Source organism: Sparus aurata, chromosome 1 (genome assembly GCF_900880675.1).
Source record: "Sparus aurata chromosome 1, fSpaAur1.1, whole genome shotgun sequence".
NCBI lineage: Eukaryota > Metazoa > Chordata > Actinopteri > Spariformes > Sparidae > Sparus > Sparus aurata.
This window is the reverse complement of record NC_044187.1, coordinates 35706169-35721972: the sequence shown is the minus strand read 5'-3', so window position 1 is coordinate 35721972 and position 15804 is coordinate 35706169. Positions and strand designations below refer to the sequence as shown.

Here is a 15804-nt window from a genome sequence, read left to right as displayed (position 1 = left end):
CAAATGTTTGTTTAAGGGCAGCAAGGAGTCAAGGTGTATGTTTTTGGGCCACAGGTTAGAGTGGGGAGTCCGGGAGAGTAGTAACTGAGGCTGACCCAAACTGTTTTTTTATGCCAAACCTGACTTGAGCCAGTTACAGTTAATGTAAGCTGAAGTACTAAGTCTATGTTTAATTGCCATGAAAAGTCCAACATGGTTCTTTGTCGCCTGGAAAGTAACAATGAGCCTACATCAAGCATAACTGTCTTGCAAGAGGATACATGAGACATAAGATCAATATTTTGGAATCCTAATCATGTCAGGGAAATAAATAAATAAATACTTGTGGCAGTGCAGACTAAATCCATCTACTACAAAGTATCATACATTATGGCACTTTTTGCATTACTGATCGTACAAGAGACAAAATTAGCCCACAGGAATGAGGCTTTCTGTGCCGTTGGAAGCACTACTTTTGCAGCGCAACAGAGACGCTGTCACACTGAATTTATTCTGACTGAAGTAAACATAAGCAAAATGATTTAGACTCAAGATCAATACATTTGATTGCTGCTTTATATTTGAACTTCTGACCGTAGATCAAGCAGATTAAGATTGTTCAATTGTCAGATGATGTTTACATTTTTTGATTCTAAGCAAGTTGAGGATGAAAGGCTGGCACCGTTGGAATTTAGCGCTCTAATCGATCTGAATAATTCCTTCACGTTGTTATCCTCTACAGATGCTTCTTCCTCTAGCTCATAATTACCATTGTTGTAATTGTTGACAACACAATACACGTTTTCATGTTAGCAAAGTATAAAAACTGCCTGTGTGTGTGTGTTGTTTTTTTTTTTTCATATCCGTAGCTTCATGTGTCTAATCAGTTATGAAACTTGTGGAATGTGAAACGACAGCCAGTGAAGAGGCTTTTGTTACTTGAGTTAATCTGGGAAAAAAAAAAAAAATGCCTCAAAGACTAAAGTCAGAGAACAAATGTCTGTCCTCTCAGTGAACACAACAGATTACAGAAATACTGTAACATGACGGCCTGCAGTCTTGCTTTGCAAGCTACAGTACGCACTGATGTTAGGTACATGGTGAAGTAGATATACATAAAACTGGCCTGCCCATATCTCTGGTTACATGTGCTAAATGTATATATGTATATATATGTCCTTTGCTGTTTTGACAAGTATGCGTCCTGTGATTTGGTTTTCCAGTAGAGCAAACAATGGCAACCACAAATTGAGCTAATCTCAAGGGATTAGGAGTCATCAGGGAAACAATATAATTGTTATAGTGTATTAAGTTGATTATGCAATATAAATTATTCAATATGTTCCAAACACCTAATGACTGCCGTTCATTCAGTTTAACGGAGGTAGGATTTTGCTAATGTTTGTATAGCCTAGATAGAGATATAGACCCAACTCACTAACTAATATTCTGTAGACTGCAGTTCACATTGGATGTAAAACCCAATAAACAAAAACACTCATGCTTAAAAAACTTGTGTAAAATATATTTGTGTTTACCATGTTCCCTCAGTTTGTGACCTGTTTGTTTAGTACCACCCCAAGACTTGCATATTGGGACATTAGCAATTTACTAATTGGAGTGTGAAATCATAGGGAACCTACCATTATAAAATGCCATTGCACAAATAGGGGGAAGAGGATCAAAGATTTATGGTTCAAAAGTGCTGTGTTACCAGAAAAAAATATCTTCGCAATTTACACCTCCTCCCAAGCTCATATAGTCTCAACCTCATTTCCCTTTTCCTTTCACAATCCCCCTAATGATCGTAACAGGCCTTGGAGCCGATAAATCTGAACAGTGGGGAAACTAAGTGTCTCATCATTATGCAGCCTCCACCTATGCGCTCAAAGAGCATCCATGTAAGGCCCCCAGGACAGCAGCAGCACTTGTTTAAATCCAATCTCATTTCAGTGAGCTCTTCATCACTTTTTCCCCTCCCGTACCTAATGACATCCCTGTGCCATATTGTTGTCTTATGTAATGGGGATGAGCTCAATTACTCTTCTGCTTGACTAATGGTGATGACTGAGTTAAGTTGACTGAGTCATTTTCAGTTGAGGTAATGTTGTTGCTGGCACTTGTTCCCTGCAGAAATTATGAAGTCTTCCAGGAGGCTTCTGTTAAACCACTATCCCCTTGGTAGGACTGGGGTTCAAGTGTACATCTGTCATTTTTTGTGAAAAGATCAATTCAAAAAGCCATTAATTCATGTTACATGAAGTCACGACTCTGTCCATCAACAATGTGTTGTATATGTAATGCACCAAAAGTGTGCATTACTTTTAACACAGAACAAGCTGACGTAGAACTGCAAGAACAGCTGCTGTTGGAATCCAGCAATTCATATTGTACATCTAGTGTTGTACACAACCAAAGCCTTGTAGTTAGTTTAAATCAATGTGAACAAATACATAATACAAAATAAAATAAAAACTATTTTCATTTTTGCTTTTGTGGGTGTGGGTTGCGACTGAAAATAAGGAAAATACTGTTCTAAATAGGAACAAAAGTTCTCAACACACAAGGTACAGATTTTTTTTAGCAAGTTATGTTATATTACTAGCATGTCTTTCTTTTCGAGAAATGTTATTTAATCTGTGATAATCTGCTGTTGCCATAAAACATACTGACATTAGGCATTAATCTGCCAGATTAAAAACATATGGCTAAATGAAAGCTACAACCTATGTTAGGTAGACTACAGAGGTAACAGTAGTTTCATGTAACATTATTCATGGGGGGCACCTCAGCCCTTTTGAGTGGGATGTTTTTTCACCAATATATGTATATTTTGTTAAATGCATTATGAGTGGGACATTTGGAGACTTGCTAAGGGAATATGACATTCTCTTTACTTTTGATGATGGCTGTACACAACAAAACTGTAAATATGTTCGGATTTGGGCAAATTAAGTTAATATGGTTATCATTCATATTTAGAGCTCAAGCCCTCTTGAAATGCAAGAAACTCCTACTTGTTCTTTCTTTCTTTCTTTCTTGAGGGGCCTACCATACTTGAAAACACATGACACTTTGCCCCAAATTCAATTGTGGTGGAAATGTAATTATTTTATGGGTTTTCGGCAAAGGGCGCCCCCTTAAAGCAGCCCCTGGGACTACGTTCGTATTTCAGTAGACTTGTGTATAGCATTGATAACAAATTAAATGTTTTAAGGAGTATTGTACTCCTCCTGGTCAGATGACCCAATCTGTCTCAAACATGGAAGTACAAAAAATGTAACTTTGTTTCACATCAGACAGGTTCAATGTGTAGCCAAGAGTAGATGGAAGTTACAGAAGGAAATTGGATGAAATATTATTTCTACAACCCCTAAAACTGCTACTGGGCCTCAGTTAAAATGTTTCCTCTTTGTCTTTGCTGGTGGAAATAGTGTGGGTGGTAATTCTTTATTTGTTTGACACTTGACCTGAAATGAATTAAACACCTGTGCCTTTTAAAACTGCTCTGAATTCTGTGCGTATATATATATATATATATATATATATATATATATATATATATATATATATATAGGCAACAAAACAAACAAAATGTTATCATCTGGATAAGCTGTCCATGTCTGTCATGGTCTAAGATTTTGGAGTGGGTGTTAACAGTCAGCAGAATGAGCCTGGGAAATGGGAAAATGGTCTGTTAAGGAAAATGTGCAAGTTACTTAGCAGCCTAGATTGTGAATGGAAAAGAGTCAGGGGACGACTAACACATACCACCTAATTGCCATTTTTTTCCATCGCTGTCCGCTTACACATACACACTAGCATACAAAAACATATGTGCTCAAAGACTTTTCCTTCAAGAACACAACCAAAAGAAAGTGTCTGCATATTTTGTTTCCAAGATTAAGTCTGCCATGCGCTCCCAATAGAGGCCTACAGCCCACCTAAAATATGAAAGGAACAAGCACACCGCCTCTGAGAGAGAACCACACAGTTCCTTCAGTCCTTCAACATGCAAACATTGTTTGACTTAATCCACCCTAATGATGCAAATGTATGCTGTTAATTATTTCTAGCTGAATTGCAACCTGGCTAAACGTTTTCAGAAATGCAATGGGGACGTCAGACTCAATAAAGTATTTAGGGAGAGAGGGGGAAGACATTATTCAGGATTACTTTTTTCTTCTTCTTTCTTTCATTCTTTTTTCATTTGCATCAGCTCCACAAAAAGAATTAGCATTTTCCATTCTGTAACAGCCCTAATATGGCTGATATTGTTGTCTGTAGCTATAGATTCTGGTAATGAAGTGTCCTCTTTAGATAAGCTCTTTTAATTCAAACCTTATTTAATAGGAAGCAGTGAGTCTACATCCCCGAGTGCTTTCCTTTCAGGATTCGTCTCTGTCACTGTAATCCTCAGCTGACACCTTTTTGCCAGCTAAATATGAATCTCCATTTGAACCTTTGATATGGACATACATATCAGACATACAAAATGCATGTCATAATGTCATACATAGTAAATTCCTCTGCTGATGAAAAAGCTATTTTGTCACAGTATGATGTAGTCAAAAGTGCTTTCAAGTACTTTCTCCTGATTGCACTTACATGAGACATGAGCTGCAGACATCTCTCTCTATGTTACAGTCTACTGTAGCAAAAATAGAATCTGTATCATTGGCTGAAAGGTGGCTTGCTTCCTTTGTTCTTACAGTCCTAGTTAAATCACAAAAGCCATCCATTTTACAGTCATAAATCCTTGACAAATTGATTTTGAAACTTATGATTACTATTTATTTCTTTTTATTTTTATAAAATAAAAGACAAAGAAATGCTTTTGGAGATACATACTCCTCCAAACTTCTGAATGGGAGAGGCCACAGTATGTGTTTGATTGACAGCTAAGCTGGCAGGGGCTCAGAGATAAAGTATAGATGAATCCGGCTACCAATTTGTGAGTTCTTCCATCTAGCAGCGCTGCCATTACTGCAGTGACAAGGTGTAGTAACTCAGTGTGTCTGCTGCTGACGGTGACAGCAGCATTGAGTAGCTAGATTAAAGACATTAGACAGTGACTCCCAGTTACTGGGAGGGCACCCTATATGGATGTCAATTTGAAGATTATTTAGATTTTAGATATTAGACACTGGTTACAACGATAGCCAAAATAGAAATTGAATCACATTTCAATTGATGAAATACTGTGTAATTGTGTAACTAACATTACTGTACTAGCTAGCTAGCATAATCAATCAAGAGCTTGACTTAATCATTCCAGACCAGTTGCATTAATAAAAACAAACCAACAAATTTTTTTTTTAAAAGGTATTCAAAATTATCTCAGTCACATGGCAATGAGCAACAAAATGTAAACTACAGGTCATTCATAGAGGGTCAAAATTACTTTATGATATTAGCAATTCATTAATAATAATAATAATTCCAATGTTCCTGATCAGGGAATCTGTTTAGTGTATCATCTCAGACAGGGGCACTCTTCATGAAGTAAAGGCCTGTCAAAGTTTCCCTTGACTGTTAGAGCAGCTGACAATTGCCAATGGTTCTTCCTAAATTCCAAGACATTGTTGTCAAAATTAACGTTATATAGATAATAAAGGAAGAAGTAGGAAATTGTTCACCTCTTTAGACAGCTTGCATTAAAGCAGATAGTGTAGGGCCACTGTAGTAATGGTGACTTGTGTAATTCAGGTACTTTCCCAAATTAGTATACAACCAACTTGCTATGTTAAAAGGACACACAGTTGTGTTGGTATTGAAGAATAAACGCTAGTTTCCATTCAAACCAATTTAAGTTGACATCGGCAAACATGTTTTTTAAGGTGTTCATTGTGCTGCAGTTAACAACTATCCCTGCAAATTGATGTAAGGTTTGCACTTTTCCCTCTTGGTTGCTGCTCAGAAAGCCAATGTGCAGCACAAGATGTGTGTACATGCTTTTGGAATAAAATGAGACATTAGCCAGAAAGTTAATATGGGCTGCAGTTCAAAGTCTGAGGCTTTTGAGGGATGTTGTGGTTGGTAACTTCCACTCAAAATAAATGAGCAACATAACATCTCAATGCAAAATCTGTTAAATAAGTTAAATAAAGATATGCAATCAGCTTTATTCAAAGACTTGTTTCAAACAGTGGTCTGGCTGGTATATGTGATTCCATGATGAAACCAAATAGTATAAATGAGAGCACAGACCGGCATGTTACAGAATAAAATCAAATGCAACTATAGTTGGATTCTAGTTGGAAAAATCAGTGTCAACAGATGATTTTAAATGGCAGATCGTATTTCTTGTCAGGAACCAAAACACTTCCTACAAATCCATCACAGTGTGTCTATTTGAACAGATCCATCTCCAGCCCTCTCCTGCCCCTGTCTAAAAGGTGCTGTTGAGCTTGAGCCAAAACGGCTGCTCAGCTGCTGCAGTGCATTTCTCAACTCAATGACTCTCCAGATGGCAGGTATCTTTAGTGCTCAGCTCCCTTGTCCTGAGCTGCGACAGCTCTGCCGCGCTCCATCGGTCTGCAGCAGGCCGCCCTCCCAGGGTACTTTTAATGGACTTTAATTTGAAACACATGATCAGGACAATACAGACAGTGTACTCGCTAGCACAATGGAGATAATAGGCCCCCTTTTCATGCATATGGGCTCAGCAATTCACAGCATAATTATTGCTAAGTGTCAAAAAGTGATTGCCTGAAGGCCAACGTTGAAGAGACATGATTGTAAGAAACCGGTTCACGTACATGTTGGGCTATTCGAGCAACAATTTAAAGCACAGCTAACTCTATATAGGCTTGCTTTTCAAAACACAGGCTGTTACAGTGATGGGTCAACTGAAGAGATTAAAGAATTGAAGCATACGTCTCACAGTTGTCTGAGCATGCATACTTTGTGACTACCAGACAGGTGTGCTGCCTGCTATCATTTGTTATGTTGCTAGAAGGCAACAAGATAGCATAATGAGAAACCACTGAGGGAGCCCAGAAGAGGTGGTGCAGCTTGAGTGTTAGCACAGAGCCGAAGGGAATGCATTTGTTAGACTTGACAGGGCATGCATTAGTGTTTGGCACTGATAATCATACAGGATAATATTTTAATTTGTTGAGCATGCTACTAACAAGTGCTTGAAAACCCCACAGAGCTCAGGTTGCAATTTGCTTTTTACTTTGTGAAATACCTTTGCGATATACAATATTATGCACATTTTAGTCCCAATCATATATATATATATATATATATATATATATATATATATATATATATATATATATATATATATATATATATATATATATATACATATATATATATATACATATATACATATACATATATATATAAATATGTACTAGGGCTGTCAAAGTTAACAAAGTTATCCTCCTAACGCCGTTAATGTTTTTAACGCGCGATTAACGCTCGGTATTTTAAAAAAAGAAATGTGCATTGTATGATTTACGGCCATCAATGGCACCTGTAGTCTTGATCCAGAGGGTGGCAGAAGAATAAGAAAGGGAATCAGAAGAAGTAGAAGCAGGGTTGGCGGTTCGGGAAAAACGCGGTGGACTGAAAAGCGAAAGTGAAAGTAAATGGAGAAAGGACTTATGAACGGCAAATTCACTTTCAAAACACTGCCAGATGGTTCGGTCGATAGGACACAAGTTATCTGCACGTACTGTCGACATGAAATGAGTTACCATTGAAGTACGTCGAGTCTCATATATCATTTGCAAGCCAAACACATGGCAGATGCAGAGAGCCTACCACGCCCCCCTCGCCAATAGCAGACATCACCATGTTTTGATCCCATTTAGGGTAAGGGGATATTTTTTGAGCCTTTTATTTTCCTGCATGATTTGAAGCGTTGAATAAACATTTTCATAAAGCAAGCATATTTGCCTAACCCTAACCCTTTCTTATGTTGTTAAAAGTATTAAGCCAAAAAAATTGCGATTAATTTGCGATTAATCGCTAGTTAACTATGGACAAACTGTGATTAATCGCGATTACAAAAAATTTATCGTTTGACAGCCCTAATATATACATATTTGTTTGCGTGTCTAATGACAGGTCTTATTATTAAAGCCTCAATGTGTTTCTTTCTGAGTGAAGAACAATGTACCCAAGATAAAAAAAAAATGGCTCTGTATATTTATCTGCATATATTATGTGATGAAAGGTCATGAGCAGATGTGGACCATTTGTGATTAGCTGGAGAAGTAATGGCCTTAATGGCAGTCAGTTTAATAGCTTGACAATGTGAGGTCCATAATTGTGTTACAAGCATAATAATTCCATTGATGCACTGTCATTTCACATAGGGGATTTCATCTTTCAAAGGCTCTTGGATCTATGATCAGACAAAATTTTCTCCATTATATAGAATACATAACGTCCATCTTATTCAATTTATGAAAATAAATTGATAACTGTAAGGGCCAAGATTTACCACACGGTAAATGTTGCATTGTCTCACATCACCTGTCTCTCAGCCAAATGGTACTTATACACATCAAAAAGACTACATCCGACAACCAATTAGCTCGCCTGCATCAGAATAAATAACTCTCCACATGACCAGGTGGTGGAAGACTACATCAGACCCTCACTGACAGCCTTAACCTTTGTCGACATCTGAACCATGGCCTGGTGTGTCAGGGCCCTAAGAAACAGTTGATAAAACTTCAGAAAAAAAATGTAAGTAAACCTTGAATTGAGCATATAAGACAGCTGTGGTGACTTTGCTGTCTGAACTCATCTGATCCCTGAACCAATCATCAAACATCAGCTGTATTGATGGAATATTCAACTGAGCAAACAATGGAACAAAACCTTTAGGCTGCTGAGAATTTTTGCCCTTTTTCTTTATTTTGACCTACAATTAGGTCTTCAACATTCACATTTAAATTTACATTTAGGGTATTTAGCAGACACTTTTGTCCAAAGCAACTTACAATAAGTACAACTAATAATCATTTTAATTACATATTAGGCGGCTGTTTGTTTTCCTGATAAAATAATGAATTGTCTCGTCTGTAAAATGCCAAGAATAATGCCTAATAATAATTCCAATCCAAGGTGTCATCTTCAAATGTAGTATTCTGCTCAGCAAACAATCCTTGAGATGTTCAGTTACACAGATACTATACAGACTAAACCAGCCCACCATCATTTTATTATGACCCATATTTACATTTCTTGTTAGGTGGCAACCTCTAGTAGCCATTGTATTTATTATGGCTGCAAAGAAGGAAGTCGGAGGGAGCAGTATAAAATGCAACAAAGTCAACCTGCAGATGGACAAATGATTGGGCAAACCAAACCCAGGACAGGACCGCTGTTCATGTCCAAAAGTCAGTGGTGTGTTGTTCTGACTTTTTAACATTGCAAAGTTACGTCATGTATGTAGTATTCCAATCACTGACAATTGACCTATTCAGTCAGCCAGGTAAGGGGACGTGTTGGGTAAAACAAAGAAAAGAAGCAAGTCCTCACAAGGGAATGACTGAAAGATTAATCAAATTACTTAAACTTTATTACCTAAATTACCAAACTTTATTAGTTTGTTGTTGATTGACCATTTAGTTGAGTAATTGGTTCAGCTCTACTTCTGATGCCCATTATTGCACTGTGGTAAAAACAAAAAATAAATTAATATATTAATAAAAATTAGAAAAACTATCTCTTGATATATAGATACAGTGGCAAGCAATGAGAACACTACTCTCCAGGATCCTGATGGCCCCTCACTCAGAAGAACCCAGACAGTTTATTTGCATCACCCTTTCCTATACCTCCCTCCATAGGAGCATCCCTACTGCTGTGTACTTTGCAGGCTCCATAAATCGTGGGTTATAAAACCAGTCCTCCTCTTCCCTCCCATATGGGATATGCCAGGGCGATGCCAACAGAAGCTGTTTGATTTAGAGCACTGTACGTAGATGCATCAGGAATTTATAGGAGACTTAATTAGGAGTTATAAAAGTGACTTATAGTAATTGTGTGGGACACAGGGGCCTATAATGCGGCAGTTATCATTTCCATAACTCCCAAGTCTTGACTCTTTTTATCAGAACTTTAATGTGTTGGTGAAGCTGTTTGTGCTTTGATGTTAATGCACAAAGCTCTTCTGGGTAGCAGAATGTTGCTGCTGCAATGCTGCAGAAGGAACTGTGGAAATGGAAAAAGGAAGAAAATCTTTGCCTTGCTTTTTATTACTGCAGTGTGTCACAGAAAATATGTTATTCAAGTTTATACACATTATCCCAACATCAGGGAGAAAGCCATGATGAAATAGGACCCACATTTTGAAGCGGAGGGAGATGGTAGAAAATGTCTCTCTGTGAGAAGAATTTCCTTTGAGTGTATTTCTTGCCTGTTTCATTTTCAACATTTTCATTTTTTCAACATGTCCTTTTGACTCATTTTGCTCACTGTAAACGAGGCCAGAGGGCTTCAGCATTATCATGATCTTGGGAACAAAACATTGTGAGATTGAGAACTAAAGCTTGGTCTGATAGGAAGCGTGTAAGAGTACATAGAAGTCATGGTTCATCTGTATACAGGTAATGGTTCAATACGAGTTTGTTACAGCGAGAAACAAGCAATAAAAAGATCCCAAATACATAGGGCTAGCTTCTCTTCATCTATATTTGACAGAGAATAGTGCAACTTACAGTTAGCTCCGCGTAGCAATTATTATGTAGACGCAAGTTCCTTCGGTAACGTCTTTTGCCCTGTCTGCTTTGCGTCCAGAGGCTGCTTAAAAACAGCAGGGAGAAATTAGACTTTCCTCACTCTGGTGATTGACACATCTAGTCGAGGCTGTCTTATATGCAGCAGCATGTCCAACATGTTTCCATACAACTGTCGAACAATGCAGACACACTGCCCTCCCTCGATACACCGCTCGAACTCCAACATTTTCCCTCAGAGCTGATTTTAAAGCAAATTTGAACTCGGAACATTGTATAGTCATGCTTCAATCATTTGCAAGTTGGAAGTCGATAGATACCAAGTCCATATTCCAAACGTTAAATGTACAGTCACAGTCAAAGGTTTACTTACACTTGTATTGAAAATGTTTATCATCACCATTCTGTGATGGAAATAGTGGACACGTACTACTTTGCCACAATAAAAAACCCTTCTGAAAATGTGACCAAATCTGCTGGGTCAATAATATATAGACAGTTATTGGTAAAATGTATCTTGGCCATTTTCACCTAGAGTAGGTGCATTTGACAGCAACCCACAAGCTTCTGGAAGGCCTTTGGCTGAATTTTTAACCACTCCTCTTGACAGAATCAGTGAAGTTCAACTAAATGTGTTGGCTTCTTGACACAAACTTGTCTCTTCAGCATTGTCCACATGTTCTTAATGGGGTTAAAGTCATTCCAAAATCTCAGTTCTAGCCTGATATAACCATTCTTTTACCACATTCGCTGAATGTTTTGGATCATTGTCCTGTCGACACACACACACCACCTGCACCCAAGATCCAATCTTCTGGCTGATGATTTTAGGTTTTCCTGATCCACTGGCAGCAAAACAGCCCCACAGAATAATGCCTCCACCATGCTTGACAGTCAGTATGGTGTTCTTGGAGTTATATTATTATATAATATGTACTCATTGCTGCTCATTTATGGCCAAACAACTCAGTTTTTTGACCACATCGTTTTCTCTTTTTCAATGTCATCAGCAGCAAACTTCAGTCGAGCTTAAAGATGTTGCATCTGGAGCAAGGCTTTTCTTCTTGCACAGCAGCCTCTCAGCTCATGTTGATGCAAAACACGCTTGCCTGTGGACTCTGACACCTGTCTTCTGGCAGCTTCTAATTCATTGCAGACTTGCTTCTTGGTTGTTTTTGGTTGACTCTAGACCACCCTGACCAGTTTCTCTCAGCAGCAGGTGAATGTTTGTAAGTATAAAGTGCATGGCATAGTTGTGTCACTGCCACGATCATGAGGAAAACACAAACAGTTGGTTGTACAGTTGCTCTGGGGACCTGTAACTGCTTTGAAATGGCCCCAAGTGACTTCCTCTACTTGTTCAAATCGATAATGTGCTCTCTCAGATCAATGTTGAGCTCCTTAGACTCTCCCATTGCAAGGTTTGTGGCCTTATTAAACAAACAAGCCCTATTAAAAATGGGCAAAGACAGGTCACTGGCCATTAAAGAATTTTTTATTCACACAACTATTCACCAAAATTGATTGTTCAAGTTGCTGTATGTATATTTTTGACCCAGCAGATTTGGTCACAACGTCATGAATATCTTTTGTGACAAAGTAGTATGTGTTTCCTCATTCCATCACAAAAAAAATGAGAGTTATAGAAATCATATTTGTTAAGTGTATTTAAACATTTGACTATGACTGTAAATGTATCCCCTGTTTATATGGTATGTTTATAAGATGTTTTTTTTTTTATGGCAAGTCTTTGAACAGAAGCAACCACAGCATCTGATTTAGCAGATTTGCACACTTAAAAAGATTCGGAAGGAATAGACTCGTACCTCGTGCTCTCAAAGACTTCTATCAAGCATAAATCAATTAAGTGGGAATGGGAAAAAGGGACTACAAAGTTGTTACAGCACATTTCATACTGCTGAGGTCATGCTGTTTATGTTGGTGAAGTCTGGCTTTGTGGAGTTTTTAAATTATAAACTGCAAATTGGATGACTGTTCCATCGCACTTTTCCTTGTTATAGGTTCAAGAACAGTGGAATTCGACTTCAGTCAATGTTTCTTCTTCTTGCTTTGTTGTGTCTTCTTCTTCTTCTGCTTTTGTTGTTTAATGGCAGTTGGAAAACAGCTTTGAGACACAATAATTCCACTAACTGGATCAGAGTTTGGATCAGAATTGTTATATTCTGAGCCACTGACATATTTTATGCTGGCCATAGTGTGACAGTTGGAAGTATTTTATGACTGGATGCATGAACCTATGAATGTTTGGGACAAATAGCCTTACTTACAGTGCATACCTCTGAATAGATATACAAACAATTTCCCTCACTTCCTGGCTGTCTCTCATTAGACCAGTTAGGGCCTATACATTTCTTTTAAATCGTATAGCTTGATTCACATTGCCTGATACTTTGACTGTGTGATTTCGTTTGTCTCCATTAATCAGTTGGACACCCTGTTCATCTTCGACAATTTCTTTTTGGGAGTGGAGGTTGGTTATTTATTTGTTTATTTATTTGCCTAACCAATGAATCACTGAGGTATACGTCATTCTCAGTTGATGCAGAAACTATGTTAGCACTTAACGAGAGGAAGTAACATCACATTTGTAAGCATATTATGACCAATGTCAGAGTTGCCATTTTGTGGCAAGTCTTCCATCATTTTCTGAATGAATGTAGCTCTTTCTTTGGCTGGCACATAAAGACAATGATAATAATTGAAATTACATTTAGATGACATTGTCAGTGAAAATTGTTGCGGACAGGACTGATCAGAATCTCTACAGGAACTGGCAGGAGGAGCATGGTGCATCAGATAATGGGTCGACATAATGAGGGAACAGTCCTGCATAGGCTGCCTGTTACTAATTGCACAATATCCACCACATTTTATCAACTGCGGTCAGAATGATGGTTTTTTTCTCTCCCTTACTTTAACCATCTTTTGCACGACAGGCGTTTTCACAGTTTGAAGTGAGAGTTAGGGAAAGCATGACTATTAACTTAACCGGTTTGTCAGTAGGTTTGGTACATGATACATTAGACTCACAGCTAACATGTAGCTTGTTTGCAACAGAAACACTCGCATCAGGGTCAGTTTTTCTGGTGTGGGAAAGCAGTATGAGCTTTTTCTGGAACATTGAAAGCCCATGTCAATCTGTTCGCAGGGGACATGTTTCTGCACCCCCTCTACAACCAGACCAGACTCTTTTCTAATTGATTTCAAGGGTACACAGCCTCTGCAGAGCAGTCATTTATCTTTTATTCTGATTCATATTTCATCTTGAGCAAAAGTGCACTTAAACCAGGCTTTGAGTAGTTGGATAGCCACAGCAAATGCAATAATGTACATTTCCCACAAGCATTTCCCAAACACCTCTGAGATAAGAAGAAAAAATAAATAAATAAAAAAACATGAAAAGGCTTCATGAAATCCGTCTTTCAATGGTTGATGTGTAAGCTCCCTTGTGAGAGAACAGAGTTTGAATCAATTCATTTCTCATTTAGGTTCCATCTGTGTTTGATTTACCGCACTTCCCTGTGTAGATGTTTTTCCTGTAAAGCACAAATTAAGGCTACAAGAGGAAAAACAAATGTAGACCAATACATAAACCTTAAGATATATTCCCTATACAAATATACTGAAATCCAATATCCTTACATAACCCCAAGCTAACAGTACTGAAACAAAACCTGCTCAATATGCCTACATGCCAGCATACATTACTGTCAACTCATTGGTAATAATGTCATGTTAACATTAGTTTACAATGGAGGGGAAACAGATCTAACAAAAGTCACTCTCAAACAAAAACTTTTGCAGTTTGTGGTTAGCATCTAAGCCACCAGGGGGTCCAAGCTAAATCCTCTGAAGAAGACATATTTAGCATCAGTGTTACATGTAATTATCTGGAGTGTGTTACACATAATTATGCAGATGCATATGAGTCACTGATATGGACTCCTTTAAAAAAACTGTCAGTTTTCATTATTTCGTGTGATCTTTCAGTTTTTACCTGTTAATGAAAATTGTAATACGTTTCCTTGTTATTTACATTTTCAGGTTTCATTTAACAAATATTATAACAACCTCTTAAAAGTTGACCTTTTTTTCTTGTTCTTGTTGTGGAAAAAATGTTGTCAGTGAAAATTAATGATTAATGATTAATGATTAATGATATTTTTTTTTCATAACTTCCATTAACAGAAGGAACACTGGCATTGTTCCCCCCCCTATATAAAAATATCTGCTCAGCCTCTACAAACTACTTTTGCAATTCACAGCACCTTCAGCAGAATGTCCAACATTACCCACAACCTGATGCACGAGTCAGAGCAACCCAAAGCTTTTCTAAACCTTCAATCTGTGTGAATGGAAGCATTTAAGTAACATGCACTGCTCTGTATTTCCTCAATCACCATTTGAGCTGCTGTCCTTTGTCGGCACCCTCAGCTGTCACCGGCTCCATCGGTGGCGTGGCAGCTGGCTGGCCGCACTTTTGATTTATCGTAGTGAGTGGGAAACTATGAAGCTTACTTTGTGACAGCTCAGAAGCTTTAAAATTTAAGATGTCATTGAACTGATGAATGGAGAGAGGAGAGGCTCGGCCTGCCCACTGGCATCATATGTCACTGTCCGAAGTGATGATGGACCCTGCCTGCCGCGCAGTTACATCCACACAAAGAAGTTGGAAGAATCGGAAATCAAATATTTTGTAGAACACACGCCTATAGGGACTATATATTATACTGTTTTCAACTCCATAAAGGTTAGAAACATTTTTGATCACAGCTAACATTAGATCCACCTTAACCACACACAGGACACTAGATGCAGTTGTTATCTCCCATTGCTTATCATTTTCTGATCATTGTCAAGCAATCCAAACACACACACGGCCTTCACGTGCTGATTAAATGGTGGAATGATAATTATGTGATCATCAGTTTGACATGTGAAGTCCAAAAGAATATCACCAATTTCAAATTAAAAGCAGACTATCACTAACATATGCCAGTGTAGGGCACAATGGGCCTCATTCACCAATATCTTCTTAAGAATCTTCTTAGATTCTTTCTTAAGTTGTTCTTAAGAGGTTCCTTAAGAAAACCCT

General features: G+C 38.0%; 1 protein-coding gene across 1 annotated transcript in view; it reads left to right on the top strand.

Moving 5' to 3' along the window:
- The window catches only part of sorcs3a (sortilin related VPS10 domain containing receptor 3a), a 265841-nt gene that overhangs the window by 162845 nt on the left and 87192 nt on the right, over positions 1–15804 (top strand). The gene's annotated exons all lie outside the window — the stretch shown is intronic.